Source organism: Mus musculus, chromosome 7 (assembly GCF_000001635.26).
Source record: "Mus musculus strain C57BL/6J chromosome 7, GRCm38.p6 C57BL/6J".
Classification (NCBI taxonomy): Eukaryota; Metazoa; Chordata; class Mammalia; order Rodentia; family Muridae; genus Mus; species Mus musculus.
In genome coordinates, this window is record NC_000073.6 from 35,918,435 (window position 1) to 35,943,068 (window position 24,634).

The 24,634-nt window shown below is 48.1% G+C and overlaps 1 long non-coding RNA gene across 1 annotated transcript; it reads right to left on the reverse strand.

Annotated features, from left to right (window-relative positions):
• Nucleotides 1-1,437: 1,437 nt before the first annotated feature.
• On the reverse strand, nucleotides 1,438-4,659 carry Gm36234. The gene is made up of 3 exons (XR_391260.2): nucleotides 4,607-4,659; nucleotides 3,357-3,482; nucleotides 1,438-1,838 (listed from the first exon to the last, which is right to left on the reverse strand). It is a non-coding gene; the product is annotated as a predicted gene, 36234 (long non-coding RNA).
• Nucleotides 4,660-24,634: the final 19,975 nt, after the last annotated feature.

Here is a 24,634-nt window from a genome sequence, read left to right on the forward strand (position 1 = left end):
TGTGCATATGTGCGCGCGTATAGGGCTGACCATTTGGCACTGAATAACCTATCAAAGGCACTTGTCCCCAGAGAAGACTGATTCTTTTCTTTCTCTCTTAGCAGCCACATATTACTTTATGGAAGTGTGTGTGTGTGTGTGTGTGTGTGTGTGTGTGTGTGTGTGTTCAGTTCTTGCAGCAACATAGAAGATGGCACATAAAGGCAAATGGATGGAGCTGGAGGGTATCATCGTGAGTGAGGTAACCCAATCACAAAAGAACTCATATGATATGTACTCACTGATAAGTGGATATTAGCCCAGAAATTTAGAATACCCAAGATACAAGATACAATTTGCAAAACACATGAAACTCAAGAAGAATGAAGACCAAAGTGTGGAAACTTTGCCCCTTCTTAGAATTGGGAACAAAACACCCATGGAAGGAGTTACAGAGACAAAGTTTGGAGCTGAGACAAAAGGATGGACCATCTAGAGACTGCCACACCCCGGGATCCATCCCATAATCAGCCTCCAAATGCTGACACCATTGCATACACTAGCAAGATTTTGATGAAAGGACCCTGATATTGCTGTCTCTTGTGAGGCTATGCTGGTGCCTGGCCAACACAGAAGTGGATGCTCACAGTCAGCTATTGGATGGAACACAGGGCCCCCAGTGGAGGAGCTAGAGAAAGTACCCAAGGAGCTAAAGGGATCTGCAACCCTTTAAGTGGAACAACAATATGAACTAACCAGTACCCCCTGGAGCTCGTGTCTCTAGCTGCATATGTAGCAGAAGATGGTCTAGTCGACCATCATTGGGAAGAGAGGCCCCTTGGTCTTGCAAACTTTATATGCCTCAGTACAGGGGAATGCCAGGGCCAAGAAGTGGGAATGGGTGGGTAGGGGAGTTGGGCGGGGAGGGTATGGGGGACTTTTGGGATAGCATTTGAAATGTAAATGAAGAAAATACCTAATTAAAAAAAACAAAAACAAAAACAAAACAACAACAACAACAAAAAAGAAGATGGCACATAAACATGGAACCTGAGACCTGATCAGTTCTGTGTTATTGCTTTGATTCATTCACTCAGTGAGAAAGCATTTCACAGGGACCTTCCGTGGCACCCTCAGGCGAGGCAGTGGATAAAACAGACACGTGGCCTCCTCATGCCCAGGCAAGATAGGACCTCTCTGTAGCATCAGGCCAGTGTCTGGTGTGTGAAGACAAGAACTCACTTGGCTGCAGGGAGCCATGAGATTATCTGAGTCAGGGAGATTAAAGAGGATAGACAGCTGTGAGGCTCCCTGAAGAGCACCTGGGCTGGGTAGCAAGGACCCGTGGGAGGAGAGAAGGCAGAGCCAGGCACAGGGTACACTTGGTGGACGACTTTATTAGTTGGATCTCATTTTGTTAGACAAAGTAAGTGGTATTAACATGTGAAGGAAGGAAGGGTTAACTTTTGGCTCATGGGCCTAGCCCATCATGGCAGAGGTAAGTGCATGGCAGAGCAGAACAGCTCAAGTTACAGCATCCAGGAAGCTGAGAAGGCAGGTTTTCCATATTCTCTCTCTATCTATTCCTTTTGGGTCCCCAGCCTAGGGAATGGTTCTGCTCATAGTCGCTGCTTTACTGATAGTCTAGGAGTGTCTCAACCAAATCAGCTCAACAATTGAGCTTAATCATCGTAAAGCAGGAACAGGCAGACTTCCAGTGGAGCTGGGAGGTGAACGCAGAGAGCCGAGGGTGAGAGACCAGTCTGGTGCAGTAGACAAGTGGGTACCAGTGGTAACCGATAGACAGTGCATTGACGGGAAATTGTGGGACTGTGGCTTGCCGCTCCCCTTCGCAGAGCCTTTGGAGACAGAAGGAACAGACTGGGGTACCCGTGCCAGCTGGCCAACTTCCCCTTTCTGCTCACTGTCCCTCTGGGATTGGTTCTACATCATTTAGCAATGTGGCCTTTGACTCTGAGTCACTGATTCGCTCATCTGGCCTCTCCCTGAGCAATACTGGTTGTGTGCCAAGCTCGAGGATACGGCAGTTAAAAGGACTTAAGAGTCACAATTAGAGGAAGAGACCAGTGAGTGATACAGGAACCGGGCAGACACAGACAGTCTTGTGCTTGGGCTAGCTTTCTTTGTGGCCAGTTGCGGGAGACGCTGGTGCAGAGCCTGGAGTTGACTTCCTCTGCACTAGGTGGGGCAGGGCTCCTTGGTCCTAGTACCAGAGTGAAAAACCCGAGGAGCTGATACCATTACCATCTACTGACTGTCTTGTTTGAAAACTCACTCCCACAGAGCCTGCCCAGGACAGGGATGGGAAGTGAGAGAGACAGGACTAGATCTTGTGCGCTCCGAGTTAGGGTGTGATATGGTACCCTTCAACCTGAGGGTTAAATGAAGAGTGAAGCCACGGATGGTCATGGTGGGGACTTGGTAGGGAGGGATAGATGTCTTCTGCACTAAATCTAGGCTAAATCTGTACTGAATCTGGGAAGACAGTGTACAACAGAGCAGCCTAGTGTGGGTACAGTCTCTGAGGCATAGCTGGGAAAGACACCTGGCGTCCCGTTTTGCAGCGCTCCTCCACGAAGCACAGGCTCCCTCCTCTCCCCATGGGCATTGTCTTTCTCCAGCTATGCTCGCTGGGGCCCCACCTCTCGCACGCAGCTCTGCTGGAGATGTCTGTCCAGGCCCTACATTGTCTGGGGAGGGCGTTTGCTCACCTGGGTGGGTTATTATTAGCCAGAGATGAAGTGAAAGGGCCTGAATGGGGGATGCTGAGTTCCTGCCTGACACAGTGGCCCAGGCAGGAAGGAAATGATTCATTATGGCTACAAGGCACGCTCTAATTTCATATAACAAAATAAATGACAGTCGTATTTTGGGCACCAGGAGGCACAGATAGCTTTGTTCCCTGACTGCTTCTCACTGGGGCTGCAGGGAAAATTCCAGCAGCTGGCCTTTGTGTTGGGAGATGCAAGACTGAGGGGGCCCCAGGGGTGGCAGGTGCTGTGACCCGGGGGGATGAGTGAAATTACTCCGGAGACAGCCCAGCATAGCCAGGGAAAGGCTCTTAGGGATTCCTTGCCTTCAATCCAGGGCTATGCCTTGCTGATCCCACGTCTGCTGGACACGTCATCTATTCCTCTTCCTTACCCCAAAGGCTTCTCCAAAGCCCCCCAGTTCAGTTCCAGTTTGGAGTCCTCCTCTAATAAGACCTCTGCTATGCCTGCCAGTGACAGCGAAGGAGGACGTCCTTCCTCCAGGCTCTGCCCGTCTCCTGTCCCAGTTGGCTCCGAAGCCATGTGGAAAGCTTTAGATGAGACGCTGTTAGCCGTGAATGTGGTCCCAAGTTCAATGCAGCTCACCTTTCCGTTGTCCACCACTCATCCTGGTGGTGAGGAATTAGCTCAGGAGTCGAGCCCCATAGCGCTGTAGAAATCTCTGTGGATCTTTTCTTTGGGGGGAAAGGATTCCTCAGTAGTTTGTGGAGCCTATGGAGAAAATGAATAAACACGAGTCTTGTCAAATAGGAATCAGTAAGGGTCGGAGAGATGGCTCAGTGGTTAAGAGTACTTGTTCTTCCTGAAGACCCAAGTTCAGTTCCCAGCATTTGCATTGCATGGGTGATAGTTACCTGTGACTCTAGCTCTTTGGGGATACAATGCTGTCCTGTAATGTCTCTCTCTCTCTCTCTCTCTCTCTCTCTCTCTCTCTCTCTCTCCCTCTCTCTCTCTCTTTCTCTCTCTCACACACACACACTAAATTAAATTAAAAGTAAGTTAGGTACCCCAGGACTAGACACACAGAAAAATATCCAGCACAGAATGTGGGGTGCACACAATGCAAGGGTCATAGGCTAGATAAAGCCTGCCCAATCCTGAAGTCAGAGAGCTGTGTCAGCTGTGCCCAGGTGACTGGCAGCAGCCTTAGGGAAGCCACATCACTAGATACTTTGTAAATTACCTTTCTTTCAGGGCCAAATTCCTGACAGAAAAACTCCAGCGAAGAAAGGTTTATCAAGGTCAGGCTAGAGGTCCCGCTTAGCTCAGGCTGCCCAGACTAGACTAGAGGCAGATGTCACCCTCAAGATCCACCTTTCTCAGCCCCCCACAACAAAGTCCCATCTTGTAAAGGGCCTGTAGACACCCCCAGACCTCACAAGATTCCCACCAGCTGGAGACAAGTGAGCCGGGGGAGGTGGAGGACATATCTTATTCAAATTATAACAGTGGGGTCACCAGCTTCTTGGCGGGGCTTCCAGGGTAAGGAGGAGGGGCTCTCTGGGCTGCTCTGCTCTTAGTCTGTGGCGCAGAAGGGAGGCTGTATCCAGCATCACCTTGCTGGCCTCCCCACCCCTGTCAGCTAGCCCGGCCTCACACCCAAGAGACCCAGCACTCCTTATCTGAAGTACTTCCACCCCTACCCTGCTCACTGAATTAAAGTCGCGTCTTTCATCCCAAGTTTCTGCCTGTGATTAAAGCCGCCCCAACACCTCTCTGTGAGAATTCAGGCTACACCACATCGTATTTTCCTCCTGTGCTTCATTTGGAACCCGAGATAAAAATAATAGAACAGGATAATATTCAGGGGGCAATTCCATCACCGGGTGGCTCACCAAGAGAGGAAGCCGCAGGATCACTGGACCAAGGAATTCTTGCTCTTGCCGTGTTTGCTCACAAAATGGTTTCGCGTTTAGGAGCCCACATTAAGAGGCGCGTCAATCATCAGAGCTCAGACTTAGGCGCTGACTCGGCAGGGAAACAGAACGGCAGCGCACACTTTAATTTGGGCAAATACCTTTTTCAATCAAGTGACCGGCAGCAGCAGGGCCGGGGGCAGGGGACTGCACACCCTTCACCTGCTTAAGCTGTATGTGGAAGGGGATCCTTGGGCACCACAGAGGACCCCGAGACTGGGTCACTGCGAGTCAGTGCCCGGTATCCCTGCAGCGGGTGCAGCTTTCCTTGCATGCTAGGACAGTCTTTGAATTGGAGGTGGCAGACAGATGGGCGGTGGGTTTCTCTTCATACAACGGGAGGTGGGCTCTTCGATTCGATCAGTACATTAGCCAAACCTGAGATGGATGCTCAGCAGATCGGAAAAATCTCACTGACCCCCACTCCGTGTATCTGGCATCTGTTAGAAAACTCTAGAAATCACCATGACAGTGTGGGTGTGGAGCAGGGTTGAGCTCTGTCATTTGTCCCTTCCACATTGCTATGTAGCTTGTCTCTAACTATATCAATTAGCTATCCCTACAGGTGTGTGTGTGTGTGTGTGTGTGTGTGTGTGTGTGTGAACATACATGTTCTTGTGCATGCATAGATGCATGTCTACTTGTGTGAAGAGGTCAGAGGTAGACTTCTAGACTTTGTCTTGATTGCCTTCCACCTTATTTTTGGGGAGAGGGTCTCTCCATGAACCTGGAGCTTGCCAGTTTGCCTAGATGGCTTGGCTGGGCGAGCTCTCCGGATCCTGCTGTTTCTGCCTCCTAGTGCTAAGAGTTACAAGTAGGTTTTGAAAAGTGCATGCTGGGAGCCAAAGTCAGGTGGTCCTGTTTGCAGCAGGCACTTCCCCCAGGGACCTGCCACCTCAGCTCCTGCACAACCCTTCCACTTACGTCCTCTCCCTCCTTTCTTTCCTTCCTACTAATGTCTCACTTTGCAGCTGAGGGTGCCCTTGAATGAGCAATCCTCCTGCCTCAGCCTTCCAAGGGCTGGGGTTGCAGGTGTACACCCCTGTGCTTGGTTCTCACTAGTGTATTGGGGATTGTTTCACTCCGAGATAAGGGAGAAGTTGGGATGATGGGAATATTCTAGCAACCTTTCTTCCCTCTGTTTACTGAAACATGGGTTAGCAGCTGTCTTAGCTGGGGTTTCTAATGCTGGGAAGAAACACCATGACCACGACAACTCTTAATAAGAAAAGCATTTAACTGAGGCTGGCTTACAGTTTCAGAGGTTTAGTCCATCATCTTCATGACGGGGAGCATGGTGGCATGCAGGGAGACATGGTGCTGGAGAAGGAGTCCAGAGTTCTACATCTGGATCCACGGGCAGCAGGAAGAGAGAGCGCAACACTGGGCCTGACTTGAGTTTCTGAAACACCATAGCCCACCCACTGTGATACACTTCCTTCAACAAGCCACACCCACTCCAACATGGCCACACCTCCTAACAGTGCCACGCCCTATGGGCCTATGGGGGCCATTGTCATTCTTTGAAAACAACATTCCCTGGTATAGTCCTTACTTTTCTGAGGCTGTGATAAAAGGCTATGACCAGGGGCTGGAGAGATGGCTCAGTGGTTAAATATACTGGCTGCTCTTCCAGAGGACCCAGATTCAGCAGCACATTAGGTAGCTCTAACCTCTGTCTAACTCCAGTTCCAGGCTTCTAACACCTCACACAGATATGCATGCAGGCAAAACACCAATGAATGAAGGGGAAACATCTAGTTTCTCTGGAAAGTCAGTCAAATGATGGTCTGCTGGGGCACACAGGTGAAAGGATGTTTTGCTAAAGCAGACATGGGAAAGACTGTTTTTCTGAAGCAGACACAGGTGAAATGATGCTTCGCTATAGCAGACACTGAAAGGACCTGTGATGAAGGAATATAAATATGACCCCACAGACAGTGGGAGCTGAAGCATTGGTTTGCGTTGCTCCACCTCAATGTTCTTCGCTAACAACAAGCACTCATTGGCTCGCCTTACATTGCGTTGCTGAGCTCCGCTTGTGGTGATGCCAGAGAGAAACTTGCCAAAGAACTTCCCACGAGGTTCCTGCTGGCTCCTGCGGCTTAATGCTGCTTCTGCAGCCTCAGGCTGGTTGGCAAGCCTTGTGGTTTCTTCAGGATCAAACTGCAGCTGCTGGTTTGTGTGTGGTGTCTGCCTGCTGAGAGGACTGTCCTGCAGCTGATTCATGTTTGGGGTTTGCTACGGGGCTGAACTGCTGATATCCTGACAATGAAGATTGGACTCACCCCAAAAGAACTATTTCTAAATACATCTCCTTCCCCTGTGTCCTAATAACTTTTCTTTTCCACCTCCTCTGGTGGGTGGTGGGCTAGGGAAGAGGCTGAGTGTTTATTAAAATAGGCTGCAAAAAGTTATGCCTACAAACGAACATAAAATAAAAATAAGATACACACATATGTATATATCATAAGCAAGCCATCTTATGGAGGGCTTTATTTTGGCTTACAACTCCAGAGTGTTTACAATGGCAGGGGCAGCCAGAGCAGGAAGCTGAGAGATCATATCTTCAGTGAAAAACAGGCAGAGAGAGTGAATTGGATGTTGGGGGAGCCTGTGAACTCTCGAATCCAATCCCCACTAATGTATTTCCTCCAACAAGACCCCACCTCCTAATGGGTCCATAACGTCCCCATCCAGCACTGCCATTTGAGGTCCCGGTGTTCAAATGACAGAACCTAAGGGGAGTAGTTTCTCATTCAAATGGCCACACCCAGATTTTGTCCTTCTTTTCCTTGATGCCAGTTTTATATCAATTTGTCAGAGTCAGAGTTGTGTGGGATGAGGGAACGTCAATTGAGAAGATGCCCTCACCAGTCCGGCTGGTGGGATAGCCTGAGGTGATTTTCTTGATTGAAGATTGATGTGGGAGAGCCCAGCTCACAGTGGCTGGTGGTCCCTGGGACCTAAAAGAAATCAGGCTGAACAAACTATGAGGAGCAAGCCAGAAAGCAGCGCCCCTCCATGGCTTCTATAGGTTCCTGTCCTGTTTGAGTTCCTGTCTTGGCTTCCCTCAGTAGACTGTGATTCAGGGTATGTAAGTCAAATGAACCCTTTCCTCTCCAAGCTGCTTTTGGCCATGCGATTTTATCACAGCAATAGAAGCTCCAACCCAAACTCTGACATGTCTAACCCATGTTTTACCAGATAGCTGGTGGCATAATTTGAAGGCTATGGGACCTATAGAAAGTGGAGCCTGAGTGTAGAAGTAGGGCCACTATGGGTAGGCCTTGATGGTTATACTCACCCCTGGCTCTCTGATCCCTGCTCTGTACCATGTGAACAGGCAACATCCCATCCTTCCATCCTTCCATTGTCAGAAAATGCTTGCCTTGCTCCATCATGCGATGGACTGAACCATCTGAGACTGTGAGCCAAGCAAACCCTTCCTCCTTAAAGTCATTTTGGTCATGCATTTTGACACAGTGACAAATGAAGCAGCTATGACCATTGGTGGCCGACCTCGGGTGCAGTTTGTAACAAACAGGATATTTTTTTATCCCCTTCAAATGGGACTGGGTCTCAGTGATGACCTCTTCCCTTGGGTCCGGTTCACATTCTGGTGAGACTGTGTCACTGGTTAGAGAGAGGTAAGAATGGCAGCAATCATATTAAACATTAAGGGGTTGAGAGCAGGCAAAGTTGAGGCTGCTCAGCTCCCTGGAGTCTCGCTGTGTCAGCTCTGTGATTTTGGGATCTTGGAGAATTCACTTTCTCACGGCTTTATGAAGGCGTGTTCTTCAGCAGCTGTGCCTGCAGTGCCCATGGAGGCCAGAAGAGGGCACTGGACATAGAACTGGGGTTACGGTTATGAGCCATCATGTGGGTACTGGAAATCAATCCCCAACTACTGAGCCATCCATCCCCACTTTTCTTTCAAACAGAACCTTAGTAATTGGTCAGCAAGTAGAAGATGGAGATCTAACAAGTTGAAAGAAAATGAAGCTGGGTGTGGTAGTGTGTACCTATAATTTCAGCTACTCAGGGTGTTGAGGCAGGAGGATGGCAAGATTGAGGATAGCCTGGGCAATGTAATAAGAACTTCAAAATAAAGTAAAATAGGGTAGGTATGTAGTTCATAAGTATAATGCTTGTTTAGCATGCAGAAGGACACACACACAGAGTTACATATACAGAGGTGAATATATCTTTTCGCATCAGTGTAGTTACTGTTTGGTAAATAGCTCTGGGCCTCAGTGTCCTGGCTGTGCGGTAGATGGAACAGCGATGCATGAGATTCTAGGGTTTCTTTGATGAAGGTGCTTGGACCTGGGTTTTCCGATGGATGTTTCGTCTCAGGGGGCTGAATGTTGGACCCCCAGTTTCTGGAATCCATGGTAGTCTCCAGTGGGGAGGAAGAGGTCTGGGAAAGGTGACCATTGCTCCCAAACGTGCTGTGCTCACTGACTTCCTGTGTCCCCATGCATACACCATTGAAGCTAATGGGTCCTCAGATAGAAATGGGGTTGAACTCTGGATGGCTTCCCTAGGTAGCTCACCTAGGAGACATTTACTCACTTTGGAGATCACTTACGATAAAGAGGCCTTTTCAACTCTCAGAGAGGGGCTACCTTATAGAAAGCCACACTGATGCTGGAAACCGTTCCACAAGACCACATGCATTAAGGGAAATGGCAGGTGTCCTGCAGGACAGGCATTGGCCTTGACATGCCAGCTACCAGAGCATGGGACCTTCCCTCCTAGACCTGGGTGATATTTACAGCCAGGTACCACATGGGGAAGCATGGATAGGTCCTGGGGCTCCTCTCTGCTTGACCTGGACAGTGAAGATGATGCTGTTGCTGCATTGGTGCGGACAGATGAGTGGCTTTGGCTGGCATAGTGTCAGAACCTGGACTTGTCACCAACTTGCATGTGGAAAACACTTCTCAGGAGGTGGTAGGTTCAAGAGACCACAGCTAGTATTCCTCAGAAAGGCCCAGAGCCATTTTGGCAGTGAAAGGAGAACGGAGCACAGAAAAAGGATGGAGGGACATTTTCTGCCTGTAGAAAATTGGTCCAAGCCACCTGAACTTTTCATTTGAGCTGCCCCATCGAACTCCCTGTGTGACCTCTGACCTCATGTCAATCTCCATGAAGCTCTCAAATGCTGATTTTTTTTTGGTTCCTTTACTCAGGCCTGCTCTTTCTGCTTGTAATACACTGTCATTTGGGTCTCTGGTCACATCGCTCCCAAGACTCCTGCTGCTACCGTGTATATCACGAGGATATACCATGTATATCATGACTCCCATCCTTGGGAGGTTCTCTTTTCTTTGTTGGAGTGTCAGATCTGCAAGTTAGGGCCTCTGCCTCTCTCATACAATGTGGTGGTTTTGTCACCCAGTGCCTGGCCTGTGGAAAGTGCCCCATCAATATTCTCAGAGTACACTCTCCTGTGTGCCTTGCTCACCTATGCCTTCCCAGTGTGATCACTGGCTCTGTCTGCATCAGATGTTTTTACAAAGCGCGGCTGTGTCATAGCCCATGAGTTCATGATGGTGTTTCCCATCTGTCTGGAGTGTCTCTACTTGGCTCAGCCAGAAGAGTCTCTGAAGCTTTTATTTGAGAAGCCTGTCCTCATTAGCTTGGTGCCACTGATCTGTAATTCCAACTTCTTGGGACACTGGGGCAGACTGTACTTCCAGGCTATGTAGCAAGTTCAAGACTGGCCTGGACTACAGATTGTATTCAAGGCAACATGTGTGCAAGATTCTATCTCACAAAAGAGAAAAGAATAGAGCTGGAGTTGTTAGCTCAGTGAAAGAGTGCTTGTTTGGCATGTGTGGAACCCTGGCTTCAATCTCATGCTCTACAATTAAAAAAAAAGAGGGGGCTGGAGAGATGCTCTTGCAGACGACGTGGGTTTGCTTCCTAGCACCCACGTGGAGGCTCATAACCAGCTGTAATCCAGTTCCAGGCAATCTGACTCCCTCTTCTGGCCTCTTCAGGCATTGCAGTCACATGGTGCACTTACATACACGTCGATGAACATTCACACATAAAATAAAACTAAATGAAATATTTTTATTGGTTATTTTACTTATTTACATTTCAAATGTTGTTCCCCTCCCCCATTCCCCCCACAGCCCCCTTATTCCATCCCCCATGCTTCTATGAGGGTGCTCTTTCACACCCCCACCCTCTCCCACCACATTGCCCTAGCATTCCCCTATGTTGGGGCATTGAGCCTCTACAGAACCAAGGGCCTCCTCTCCAACTGATACCAGATAATGCAATCCTCTTCTACATATGCAGATGGAGCCATGGGTTCCCCCAACCCCCGCATTCCCCCCTGTGTACTTTGGTTAGTGGTTTAGTCCCTGGGAGATCTGGGGGCTCTGGTTGGTTGATATTGTTGTTCTTCCTATGGGGTTGCAAACCCCTTCAGCCCCTTCAGTCCTTACCCTAACTCCTCCTGTGGACTCCCCATGCTCAGTCTAATGGTTGGCTGGGAGCATCCACATCTGTATTGGTTAGTCTCTGTCAGAGCTTCTCAGGAGACAGCTATACCAGGCTCCTATCAGCAAGCACTTCTTGGCATCAGCAGTAGTGTCTGCATTTGGTGTCTGCAGATGGGATGGATCTCTAGGTAGGACAGTCTCTCGATGGCCTTTCCTTCAGTTTCTGCTCCACTCTTTGTCCCTGAATTTTCTTTAGACAGGAACAATTCTGGGTTAATATTTTTGAGATGGGTGGCTGGCCCCATCCCTTATCCAAGGGCCATGCCTAACCACTGGATATGGTCTCTACAGTTTCTATCTCCCCTTTGTTGGGTATTTTGGCTAATGTCATCCCTGTTGGGTCCTGGGCACCTCTTGCTTCCCTGGCATCTGGGACTTTCTAGTGGCTACCCCAGTTCCCCATTCCCCAATGCTAAACACCTCCATTCAATTTCCTGACCCTCTGTACTTCTCACTGTTTCCTTCTACACCTAGTCTTGCTCCCCTTTCCCTCTCTCTCCCAGGTCCCTCCCCCCTCTACATCCTGTGATTATTTTGCCCCTTCTAAGTAGGACTAAGGCATCCATACACTTTGGTCTTCCTTCTTCTTGAGCTTCATATGGTCTGTGAGTTGAATGGTAGGTATTCTGAGCTTTTTGGCTAATATCCATTTACCAGTGAGTGCATACCATGTATGCTCTTTTGTGACTGCGTTATTTCACTCAGGATATTTTCTAGTTCCATCCATTTGCCTGTGAATCTCAGGTAGTCATTAATTTTAATAGCTGAGTAGTACTCCATTGTGTAAAAGTATTTATTCCTCTGTTGAGGGACATGTGGGTTCTTTCCAGCTTCTGACTATTATAAATATGGCAGCTATGAACATAGTGGAGCATGTGTCCTTGTTAGCTGTTGGGGCATCTTTTGGGTATATGCCCAGGAGTTATGGTATAGCTGGATCCTCAGGTAGAATGATTTCCAGTTTTCTGAAGAATTGCCAGACTGATTTCCAGAGTGGTTGGTTGTACCAGCTTGCAATCCCACCCGCAATTGAGGAGTGTTCTTCTTTCTCCACATACATAGAATCAGTTCTTCCACTCTCAGTGATACACAGTATGTCCACTGAGCACCTAGAGACCCAGATACCCACCTACAGTGCTGATAAGGAACAGGCTGCCCAGATGCTAGTAATGAGGATGAGGTCAACCATTCATCTTGCTCCTTTAATGATACAGGCAATCCCAGGCCCCTGGCAGCTGAGCAGCCACTGAGGGCTGACATCAGGCCCCAATAGCTCCCTGTCCTTCTTGGGAATGACCCAAGGAACCATTGGCACCTGTTCCCTAAAGCAGATCTCTGCTGTGTTTTCATAGCGCTTGGTTGACACAGCCATGTTGGAGTCAACATGTTCCTTTCCCATTCCTTTCCCTTCCCTTCTATAAACTACTTGGTTTGATCTAGGCGCTATAACCACTCAAATGTATCTCTGAGAGAGGACATCTTTGCTCATTAGAGGAGCTACAGGCTATGGGTTTCTTAAATGCAGACTGCCCACAAAGTGCCTTGTGCTTAGTAGGTGGGGTGCTTTGTGCTTAGTAGGTGGGGTGCTTTGTGCTTAGTAGGTGGGTGCCTTGTGTTTAGTAGATGAGATTTTTAGTAGGTGGGTGCTTAGTAGGTAAGGTGCTTAGTAGGTGGGGTGCCTTGTACTTAGTAGGTGTGTAGTTTTTGTATGACTTTCTTAACACAGTGACAAAAAACTGACAGAAGCAACTTATCAGAGGGGAATTTATTTTGGCTCATGGTTTCAGAGGTTTCTATTGTGGCAGAGAAGGGATGGTGGAGTACCTCTCTGATGGCAGAAATGTGTGGCAAAGGTTTGTTTTCATGGATCAGAAAGCAGGGATCATGTCAGGAACTGTTATTAGTAGTCGAAGTCTAGGCTGGTGTTTCCGGGGTCTTGGCCTCTTACTCAAAGAAATGGAAATAAGGCCTCATGGAGATTTGCAAGAGACAAGGTAACTTTAGGCAGTGCAGAACCGCTGTACAGATTATAGCCGGATGTCGGGATTGGCAATGTGTTATAGCAAGAGGGGTACTCAAGGTCCGTGATTACTGTTTGCGGTTTCCTTTTATGGGATTCAAAGGAAAGGCGGGCTGGTTACTAAGAGGTATAGTTTGGGTGGTTGCATTTTGAATGATAGATGAGACTATATACTCATTTTTCCTACTGTGCATGTGCCTTTCCCATAATGATTCTGATTTCTGTCATATGCGTGATCAGTTGTGCATAGGCCTAAACCACTAAATAAGGGATCTCTCGAAAGGTCACCATAGGACATTTAGGTCTTACTGCACTTGCATCTACAACCAGTTCAGGCAGGATCGTCCCTTCCTTCTATTCTTCAGACCTGGGTATACTGGGAATACACTTGAATAGAAACTCTAAATTTAGCTGTTGCCAGGACCAGTGGACAAATTATAGTTTTATACAGAGATGGGAGTTTGGGTAGCCTGATGCAGGCTGTGGGGGTGGGGATGGGTTTGGGGGTTGCTCGGTACATTGTTTTGATGAGGATGTGTGTGCACATGCAGGCAAAGGAGCTGGGCTGCCAAGTGGGGGTTATGTGCAACCCTAAACCAAGTAGGGCCCCAGGCTAAATTATCGCCTATGCCTGTCTGCTTCAGAATCGGGGGCTGGTGCGTCTTTAAGGGCCTCCTCTGGTCACCTGCTTTCACTTGTCAGGTTCATCCTTGACAAGTTCCATAGCCTTCAAAATGGTAGCTAAAGCCAGACACCAAGATATCAAAACACAAGTCTGATGTGTGTGTGTGTGTGTGTGTGTGTGTGTGTGTGTGTGTGTGATTCCAGAGTTTAACAGCACTCTGGCTTCAGGTGAATTGATTCTCTCTGCATCTTTTTTTCTTTTCTTTTTGATAGGGGTCTCTCTCTGCATAGATCTGGCTGACCTGGAGCTCATCATGGAGACCAGGATGGCTGAGAAACCACAGAGATCAGCCTGCTCCTGTCTCCCAAGTGCTGGGTTTAAAGGCATAGCCAGCACACCTGGCCTGAGGAAGTTTTAAAAACTACAAAACTGATCATCACAGTAAAATCTGTGATTTTCAAGTCCAATTTTGCTTTGAGGAGTTCAAGAAGAGTCAGACAGTTGAAGGAAATTCTAAAGAAACAGAGAGGGTGTGCCATTGCTCTGTAACCAGGCAAGATGCAAAATATGGGAAACTTACTGCCAGATGTCTTTGGCTTGGGTGTGCTTGGATACCAGATTTATGGATGGAAAGGGTTTTCTGCATCCACCCAAACTATACTCTTACCCCTGACTCAGGAGGGCTAGGCTGCAGGAGGCCCTTGCCTATCTCAGGCACTAGCTGAGTTGGTCACTGTATTGGCTAGTTTTGTGTCAACTTGACACAGCTGGAGTTATCACAGAGAAAGGAGCTTCAGTTGAGGAAATGCCTCCATGAGATCCAACTGTAAGGCATTTTCTCAATTAGTGATCAAGGGGGCAAGGCCCCTTGTGGGTGGGACCATCTCTGGGCTGGTTGTCTTGGGTTCTATAAGAGAGCAGGCTGAGCAAGCCAGTAAAGAACATCCCTCCATGGCCTCTGCATCAGCTCCTGCTTTCTGACCTGCTTGAGTTCCAGTCCTGCATTCTTTGGTGATCAACAGCAGTATGGAAATGTAAGCCGAATAAACCCTTTCCTCCCCAACTTGCTTCTTGGTCATGATGTTTGTGCAGGAATACAAACCCTGACTAAGACAAATTGGTACCAGCATAGTGGGGTATTCCTGTGACAACCTGACCATGTTTTGGGGAGGATTGTGGAAGGACTTTGGAACTTTGGGCTTGAAGATCCATCCATTGTTAAGAGCTCTGTTGGAGGTTGTGCAGGAGCTTGGAAGATAATGTTGAGAACACTGTAGAAGATGGAGGTCTGGTTTGTGAAATTTCAGAGGGAAAATTAAAGACTCTTTTCAGGGCCATTGCTGTTTTGATTGTGAAGATTCTGTAGTTCTGGTTAGCTGGGGCTGAAGAATCAGCTGTGATTAACAAGATACCAGAACTACTAAAGCAAAAACTTTGCATTACTGGGACTATTGATGCTGGTTAGCTGGAGCTAAGAAATTAGCGGTGATTAAGAAGAGACCAGCATCATTGAGGTGACATCTTCTGGGAAGTGTTTTCTGAAAGCACAAAGAGGCTGTGTTCCAGAGATAGCCAAGGTTGCACTCCTGCTGCAGCGGGACTTGGTAATATGTAAGGGTCACCCAGGTGGTATTGGTTTTGAAGGCATGAAGGAGTTGAGCAGAGCAGCTGAGGCTTGGCACTGTGAGAGGCCATGGAAGGCCATTGGTGAAAGTGCAGCCTCAGTTGCAATTGATGGCCCAGGACTGAAGGGGTCATGCAGTGTTTTGGAGATGCCAGTACCATGAGATGACCACCAAGAGCAGCAGCAGCAGTGGAGTAGAGGCATCTGGAGCCTAGAGGATGACGCGTGTGCTACAAAGGGCATGGCTGGAGAAGTGACCCAAGCCCTTGGAGGAGCCCAGAAGATCGTGAGTTGGATCCCAGACATTGGACGGTTGGAGATTGATTTTTGCTTTTGATTGTGACTGTGCCCTGATATTTTCCCTTTTGAAGGAAGAAACTGTTTTAGTGATGCCCACAGTTAAGAGACTTTTAATTTAAAAAGACTTTGGATTTTTAAAAGAGATGGATATTTTAAAGAGATTGAAATTTTAAGAATATGTAAAGACTGTGGGACATTTAAAGTTATTTAGACCTTGGGGATGAATAAGAATGTAAGGGTTGAGGCTTACTAGTGATGTGTTTGTGTGTCAAGTTGACAAGGGGTCAGTTGTATTGGCTAGTTTTGTGTCAACTTGACACAGCTGGAGTTATCACAGAGAAAGGAGCTTCAGTTGAGGAAATGCCTCCATGAGATCCAACTGTAAGGCATTTTCTCAATTAGTGATCAAGGGGGCAAGGCCCCTTGTGGGTGGGACCATCTCTGGGCTGGTTGTCTTGGGTTCTATAAGAGAGCAGGCTGAGCAAGCCAGTAAAGAACATCCCTCCATGGCCTCTGCATCAGCTCCTGCTTTCTGACCTGCTTGAGTTCCAGTCCTGCATTCTTTGGTGATCAACAGCAGTATGGAAATGTAAGCCGAATAAACCCTTTCCTCCCCAACTTGCTTCTTGGTCATGATGTTTGTGCAGGAATACAAACCCTGACTAAGACAGTCACCAAAACTCTTCTAGGGTATTTCTACCCACTGGCTTCAGCTGCTACAAACATCTGCCTGGGAGATGATTTAGCCTGGACTCTGTTTGGTTTGGGGTTATGCATTGTCATAATGTACTTGACAGAACAGCTCCTCTATCAACATGTACACACACACACACACACACACACACACACACACACAAGGTTCTCCAAACAACGTAGTTAGCAACCTCCAAACCCACAGATGGACCAGAAACCAAATCGTGGGTGCCCCAAAGTGTCATACTCTTGGCGTACCCTCCTAACTCCACGCTGTCTTTTACATGCCTAGGACTCACCAGCTGGTACCTGACTCCTATGTCTTTCTTTCTCTGACATTCCTGAGCAGGAGCATTCTATCTCCCAGAGCTGACACTGTCCAATGTACTGTGTGCCAGGAGTGAATGGTCAGTTCACAAAAGTCAGATTCAAACCCTCATATGACCAGTGGTAGGAACTCCATCTAATCAATTCTGGAGAAGCCGAGTTGATTGCATGTTTCTCAGTTGGATTCTCTTAAGGAGTGGGAGTGGCTAGTACTTAGACATTGGGGCCAGTCAAGCACGCTGCTGCCCAGTCAGTCACTTTTAATTGCTCCATGGTAGGTCTGCGCCTGGTGGCTCCTCAGCCTCTGCTCTTCCATCTGACCATGCCTACTTTTCAGGTTGGTGGTTGTCTCAAGTTGCTCTGCAGCTTCTAGGTGGGGCTGACACAGATCTGCCTCTCTTAGCTTCAACTGATCATTTCTTCTCTTAGATTCTTTCTCTCCCTGGTGGTCTAAGAGTTCCAGGGGATACTGTGAAGATGGGTACAGGGCAAGCCCCAGGTGAGATCCAGGTATGTCACTGAGGGAAAGCTAATGTGTATAGTCTTGCCTCACTTTCTGTTTATGCCCTCAGCTTCCAGCTTGCTTGGGTTTGAAGATGTGAGCTCTCAGCTCTCTGCTCCTGCTGCTTGCCACCATACATCTGTGACATAAGGAACTCTTATACCTCTAGAACCATGACACCAGATTAAGTTGCTTTGGTCATGTTTCTCTTTTTAATCACAGTAACAGAAAAGCAAAGAATACCACACTCTTGTTTCAATTATTTTTCTTGTTGAGTAGGCACAACATTGGAATGAAACAACTTAGGGGGAGAAGGGTTTAAGTTGGCTTGCGGTTTCATTGAGTGCTTGGCATGGTGGCTGGGTTCCATTCACAGAGGCAGGACCGGTTATGTTGCAGCAGATCAGGATGCAGAGAGGCATGGCTACAACCTGAATTGAAACCCTTGAGCCCCAGGCCTAACCATCATGTCTTCGACCCTCTCAACCCTCTAGACCTGTTTTGATGGGGTGATGGAAACATCTGGATTGCACGAGTCACCTCATTTTCTTCCCACCTATTCTCAACATTAGAAAGACAACAGGTAAACTTAGACCCTTTACCTGTAGCTTTTCCATAGGACTGGACACTTTCCCTAGGGTCCTATGATCAGTGGAAGGCAGATGGATTCTGAGCTTAGTTACTACAAATGTTCCTCAGGATTGATGGCTTGAATCATGGAGAATGCTGTGGAATTGTGTGACTCAAGGCATAGAGGGTTTCACTGTGGCCTACTGAGTGCTGAGCCCTGGAGAGAAAGGAGGGGGCAGAGGGAAATAGTACCACACCCTCCTGCCCTCAAACTGCTCCTATAAACCAAAAAAATGACATGATCATATTTTGCATTTTAGCTAGATGGCATGTGGTTGGATGGGGTACTGAGAGAAATGGGAACATGACATAGGCATAAAGGCAAAGGGGAAAAGGTCTGCTCTGTTGGCACTGGAGGGCTGGGTGCCATCTTTGACTGTGATGCAGACAAAGTAGACTTGCTGCAAGCTCACATGGTTCTCCTGCAAGCCCCTTCCACACTTGTGTCTTGTTTTCCTCATGGCTATCAGGCCCAAGTCCTACTACACCTGGGCCTGTGACCTCAGATACCCCCAGGATTGGATGGGTAACATATTTGGGTGCTTATAAGGAAATAGTGCAGGGGCTAAAAAGTCTACGAGTGGCCCTTGTTTTCTAGGGGTTGGGTAACTGAGGACTTTCTGGACTTTAACTCTCTGGGAATAACTACCTTGTGAATCTCTATGACATGAAGGTTTGGCCATTGAGCTCAGCAATTGTCATGAGGAACCCACCCCTGTGGGTATTGTTTGTGCAGGCATATTGCCATTGCATATTCCAGGTACCCAAAGACAGCCTAAATCCAGGCCCATTCCTGATACCCCAATTCCCACACGGTGTTGGTCTTTCACAGCTGTGACAAGATTCCCAAGAAAAACAACCTGAGTGGTTTATTTTGGCTCACGGTTTCAGTCAATGGCTGACTCCTCACTGGAAGATAGGCTAGAATATCCTGATGGGACTGACATGTCTCAAGAAAGGGTGAGGAACAAGGGGAGGGGGAGGGAGGAGAGAAGGGGGAGGAGAGAGGGAGGGAGATGAAGCAGGAGAAGGGGAGGGAGAGGGGGAGGAAAAGGGAGAGGGAGAAGAAGAAGGGGAGAAAGAGATGAGGGGAAGGAGAAGAGAGGGGAGAGAGAGGAAGAGGAAGAGGGGGAAGGAGAAGGGGAGAGGGAGAGGAAGAGGAGGAAGGAGAAGGGGAGGGGGAAAAGGGAGGGAGAGAGAAAGGGAGGGAAGAGAGGGAGGGAGAGGGAGGAGGGGAGGGAGAGAAGAGGGGAAGTGAGAGAGGGAGAGGAGAGAGAGAGAGAGAGAGAGAGATACAGAAACTCACTACTTTCCCCTTTCTGAGTCTCCAACCTAGACTCATCCAGTTGGACATTAACTCCACATTTAGAGTGGATCTTTCTCAGTTGTTGTTTGACATGCCAATCATCTGGGGGATCCGCCCTTACAAACAGGCCCACAAGTGTGCTTTACTCATAATCTGGGAGGTCTCTTCAAGTGAAAATTACAACTTAGGCCAACTATTATACTGATGCAGCCCTACCTGGATGTCTTGTTCACTTATCCATCCATCCTGGGTGTCTTGTTCACTTATCCATCCATCCTGGATGTCTTGTTCACTTATCCATCCATCCATCCATCCATCCATCCATCCATCCATCCATCCATCCATGCATGCAATAGATATTTATAAAAACCTCTGTGGGCAGATTGCTTACCACTACTTTTTTTTTTTTTTTTTTAATATATATCTAGGAGTTCCCATTTGAAATGGACTCACAAACCAGGAAGAATACAGCCTTTGCTTATGATGCACAACCCTCTCTTGGCTGAGAGGACAAGGTTATCTTAAGGTGGTGGGGCCATTCCAAGCTGGTGGCTGGCAGCCTGGCTTTGGGAATAACGTGGCTGTCGCTTGGGATCCAGCGGGCAGTCAGAGCCCTGGATTTCTGGGCTTTGGAAGCATGAGCTCTGCCTGTTGGGTTTGGAATCCTTTCCTCTGGGCAGGGCCAAGGCTTTGCAGAGGAAAGAGAGAGGGTTTAGCCAGCACCTCCTCGGTGCACCTGGCCAGGCAGCCCCTATGGAGTGGCCACCTCCTCCGCTGCAATAATTCATCACAGGCGGGTTCATAGATGTACTTAAGAGAGAAGGGATGATCTATTTTGTACACGCTCCTTAAAGGGATTCCATTTTAGCTCCAATTGTAGTTTTTACCTTTTTCAGGGGAATTTATTGACACAGTGCCTAGCTCAGCCCGAGTTTTCAGCATCACCCTTTTGTCTGCAAGCGCACACAGCCGCGGCTTAATTTGTCATAGCCCTGGAGGTATCAGAACTAATGAGCTTTGTTTGAATAGACTTTTTCCAGTTCATCTAGCACACTTTGGGGTAATCACTCAGTTTCTGTTTGCTTCTGATCCGAGGCATTGTGGGAAATATAAGAAAATAATGGTTAAAAAAGCAGTATAAATTGGGAACAGCCACATTTTCTGTAAAGCCCCGAAGATGTGATTTTTTTAATTCCACCACTTATTGAAGTATTGAGAGTCCTCTAAGTACAACCATTACAATATAATATCGGGGGAGAATCTGATAAAATGCTATTTTTCAATTAGCTGGGAGTTTATACTTGGCCTTCTTTAAGCAGCTCCTAGCTAACAAATCTTTAAACAATCTAACCTCTTCAGGTTGGGAAGTGGACAGATAATAACCATGAACATACCAGAGTGTGTCAGCACCGAGGCTTAAAAATCTATTACAGGCATTACATACAGGAGTGCTTTTACTGGTCAGACAATTGCGTTTTCCTTTCAATAAACAGCTCCTCACCGTCCTTTGGTTACACCACCATGCAGGTGGGAGGCAGGCAAGAAGCTGAGCTTGGGTCTGGGCTGCAGAAGCCAGGTGTGCTGTGGGGGGCAGCTGTGGCTGACCTTACTTCTCAAGCTGGGCTGTGGTCTGGGTGGGCAGAATGGGGGATTGCGTCTAGGGTAGGCTGCTGTTTTAATAATTTTGAGTTGAACCAACCGTGTTGGTTCCTGGTGACCCCAATTCCAGATGGTTGAGATCTGAGGCTGGGCTAGTTTGGAAACAGCTCTGCCTTCTCTGGGCTCTGTTGGGTGGGGGTTCACCCAGCGCCCACTGCCCTGGTGCCTAAGTGGAGGTTCACACAGGGTCCAATGAGACACACACTGTCCCATGAGGCAGTCTGCCTGAGGTTTGAACTCGGCTTCCTGTAGATCTCAGAAAGAAGCAGGGAGATATGGAGTTTTTCTCCAGCAAAGATATTGGTGTTCCCTTGCCAAGTTAAGGAAGAGCAGAGGGAGATGAGGAAATTGCATAGTGGCCAAGAGGGAGATGGGAGGGTCGGTGACATTGCCCTGTGCTAAGGGGTAAAGGCTGAGCACGCTTTGAGGGTAACTAGGAAAGTGTAGCACATGGACCCACTGTTGGTAAGTTCCCTCCCTCTCTCCCTCTCTCCCTCTCTCCCTCTCTCCCTCTCTCCCTCTCTCCCTCTCTCCCTCTCTCCCTCTCTCCCTCTCTCCCTCTCTCCCTCTCTCCCTCTCTCCCTCTCTCCCTCTCTCCCTCTCTCCCTCCCTCCCTCCCTCCTTCCCTCTCTCCCTCTCTCCCTCCCTCCCTCCTTCCCTCCTTTCTTCTGCCTTCCCTCTCTCCATCTCTCCCTCCCTCCCTCCTTCTGTCCCTCCCTCTCTCCCTCCCTCCCTCGATCCTTCCCTTCCTCCCTCCCTTTGACAGGATATAGCAATGCAACTTAAGTTGACTTCAAACTTGTGGTCCTCCGGCTTCTTCCTCTCAAGTACTGGGATCACACACATGTGCTACCCTGCTTAAATCTCATATTTTTATTAATTTTATTTTTTTTTGTATTTATATTGAAGCTAAAGCCGGGCATTTGTCAAGCAGGTAATCTATGGCTAAGCCACGCCCCCAGCCACTCACTGGAGGATTCTAGGCAGGGGCTCTACCATTAAGCTACACTCCCAGCTCACACCATTACTTTTTGGTTCACAATCACTTTGTTCTGAATAAGACAGAAACCATTGGCTCTATTTTCTCAGCCTTCTGGAGGCCAGGACCCTGAAGCCTCAGGTCACTTGTGCCTTCCTCATACATGGCAGTTTAGTGGCATGGTTTGTCTCTAACATTCTTCCTCTTCATCCCACACTTTGGTGCTATGCCTGTGAGGGTGGATATACATCACCACAGCAGCTGCAGCAGCCTCAGTGGAGACCCAACAGCTCCTGTGGATGCTGGGATGCTCTATAGTGACACAGTCTGCCTTCCAGATAGTCTGACATGTATGAAAGAAGGCATGGTGATAAGGAAAGAGGGGTCTGGGGGACAGGTATCCAAGGGCTCTGGGGCTGAGGGCAGGGACAGCTGCTTGGCCTCCCAGGGTTCTTTGCTACCCACCAGCAGTGCCAAACTTGTGGCTTTGTCCTCAAGGAGTTTCATGGGTAGCAGAAGGCATCTTCTAGAGCCTCCTTGAGAATTTCTCTGGAAAGAATAGGGTTGTCAGGTGAGAAAGCATGGTGCAATCCCATCTGACCCTGACCCTGGGGAGCATGGACAGTTTTGGGAGGATGGTATGGATCTCCTTTGCATTTAGTACTGCGGATATGGAGCCCTAGAGAGGGAATGGCAATTTAGAGGTAGCGATGGGGAGAAAGATGTCCTGGACTTGCCATTCACCTGTGCAGTGAGGTATCTGATGTCTCAGTTGCTGTTGTATAAGCAAGTCTCCTGAAAGCTTAGTGGCTTAGGCACTGTGGTTCCATGTCTGGTTATCGAGTCTGTGGTCTGGGCCAGTTGGCTATCCTCTTCTGGGGTGGGCTTGAATAGATACCTGCGTTCAGCTGGCAGGATGATCTGTAGTTATTTTGGTCTTCCTGGTCCAGGCATTGCCCAGAAGTCAGCTGGGTACCTGGACCCTCATCTGCAGGGACTGCCAGCCTCTCACGTGGGACAAGGAGTAGATTGGACAGTCAGCACAGACCCTGCCTCAGCCATTGGTGAGGCCTCTGATGTCATTCCCTCTTTATCCCAGATCTCAGAAATTCTCCAATGGCTATTGTTGTTATTGGAACTGGCCATTTGTATAGTTTCTGCTTTAACAAACAAACAAACAAACAAACAAACAAACAAACAAACAAAATGCAGAGGGAAATTCCATACTGAAAACACTCTTTGCTTTCTTCTTAAAACTAGTTCCACTAACCATGTTAAAGGAGACAGAGTGCAGGCCTCTGCTGGTACCCAGGGCCAACACCCCCAACCGTGTCTTAGGCTACTTACCTGAATTGCCTCTTTGGAGCCTCCAAACTACATTATGACAAGTGGGTTGTTTGATTCCCATTTTATGGTTAAGAAGCCTGAGAACTAAGAAGGAGTTTTCCCAGTGCTGGCTGAGGAGTATGGATGTCTGGGATGATTTTCTTTCCACTGACTACTTTCCTTACAATGTCGACTCATCTTTAGAAGTGGCTCATGGTGGTCTTTGTCTTTTCTAAGAAAACGTAGCTCATGTCAAAATAACAACCCGACGCACTGCTTTTGGATGGAGATGTTGTCTGAGAAGACTGAGTTTTGGGTTGTGCCGTGTCTAACGGTGAGCTGGAAATGAAACTGCCCTATTTGAGTTGTCATCTTCAAAGCCTCCTAAGAGGCACAGCCAAATTAATGAAAATTGTCCTGGGAACATTATCTCCTAGGATCCTCCCTTCATTTGAATCAGGTCTGCTTCTCTTTGGAAAGCCATGAATGCACCATCGAAACAGCCGTGTTCTGGAAAATGGTACTGTTGTGTGTGTGTGTGTGTGTGTGTGTGTGTGTGTGTGTGTGTGAGAGAGAGAGAGAGAGAGAGAGAGAGAGAGAGAGAGAAGGGGGATGGAGGGGAAAGGAGAGATGGGTAATATTGATTGTCAATTTGTCAGAATTTAGAGTCATTTAGGAGACAAACCTGGAGACATTGCCTGGGAGAGATTATGTAGATTAGGGTATCAGGAAGTAGAAAGTGCCACCCACAATGTTGGTGGTATCATCCCATGGTCTCAGTCCTAGAGGACATAAAGAGGAGAAGGTGAGTTGAGTCCCAGCATTTATCTCCCTCTTGTTTCCTGAGTGCAGATGCATGGTGGCCAACTCCTCAACCCCTGGCACCACGGCATACCCCATGTTATGGACTATATTCTTGGGTTGTGAGCCAACATAAATCCCCCTTTCTGCAAGTTGCTCCTGTCACTTAACAGCAACAAGAAAAGTAACTAACGCTGTGTGATTAACTCAGCAGAAGGCGAGGCATGGCACTGAGGTGCAGTTCTCTTTTAACAGCATCCAACTCTACAATTGAGAACTCAGGATGACAAAGCAGGTAGGTCCTGCCTTCAGGCTTGAACATGTCGGGTCCTGGTCAATGTTTGCACCATGTCTTTCATGAAATTGGAGATGGGACGGTGTTAATAGAGCCCACCTCAACCCCTATCCCTGCTGTGTGAGGACAGAGCCTGTGCCCTGGGTTAGTATCCTTGTCTCAGGCTGGTTACTAAGCTGTTGTGGGTCTCTCTGTAAGTCACGTCATCTCTCAGACCTATTGTTTGCTTGTTGAGGACGATGTATTTACTCTAGGAGGATCAACCATGAACCAGCCTCTCCCAGAGCAGGGAAGGGCTTTCCTCTCCTCCTTCCTGGAGGATTTGATCACCCAGTT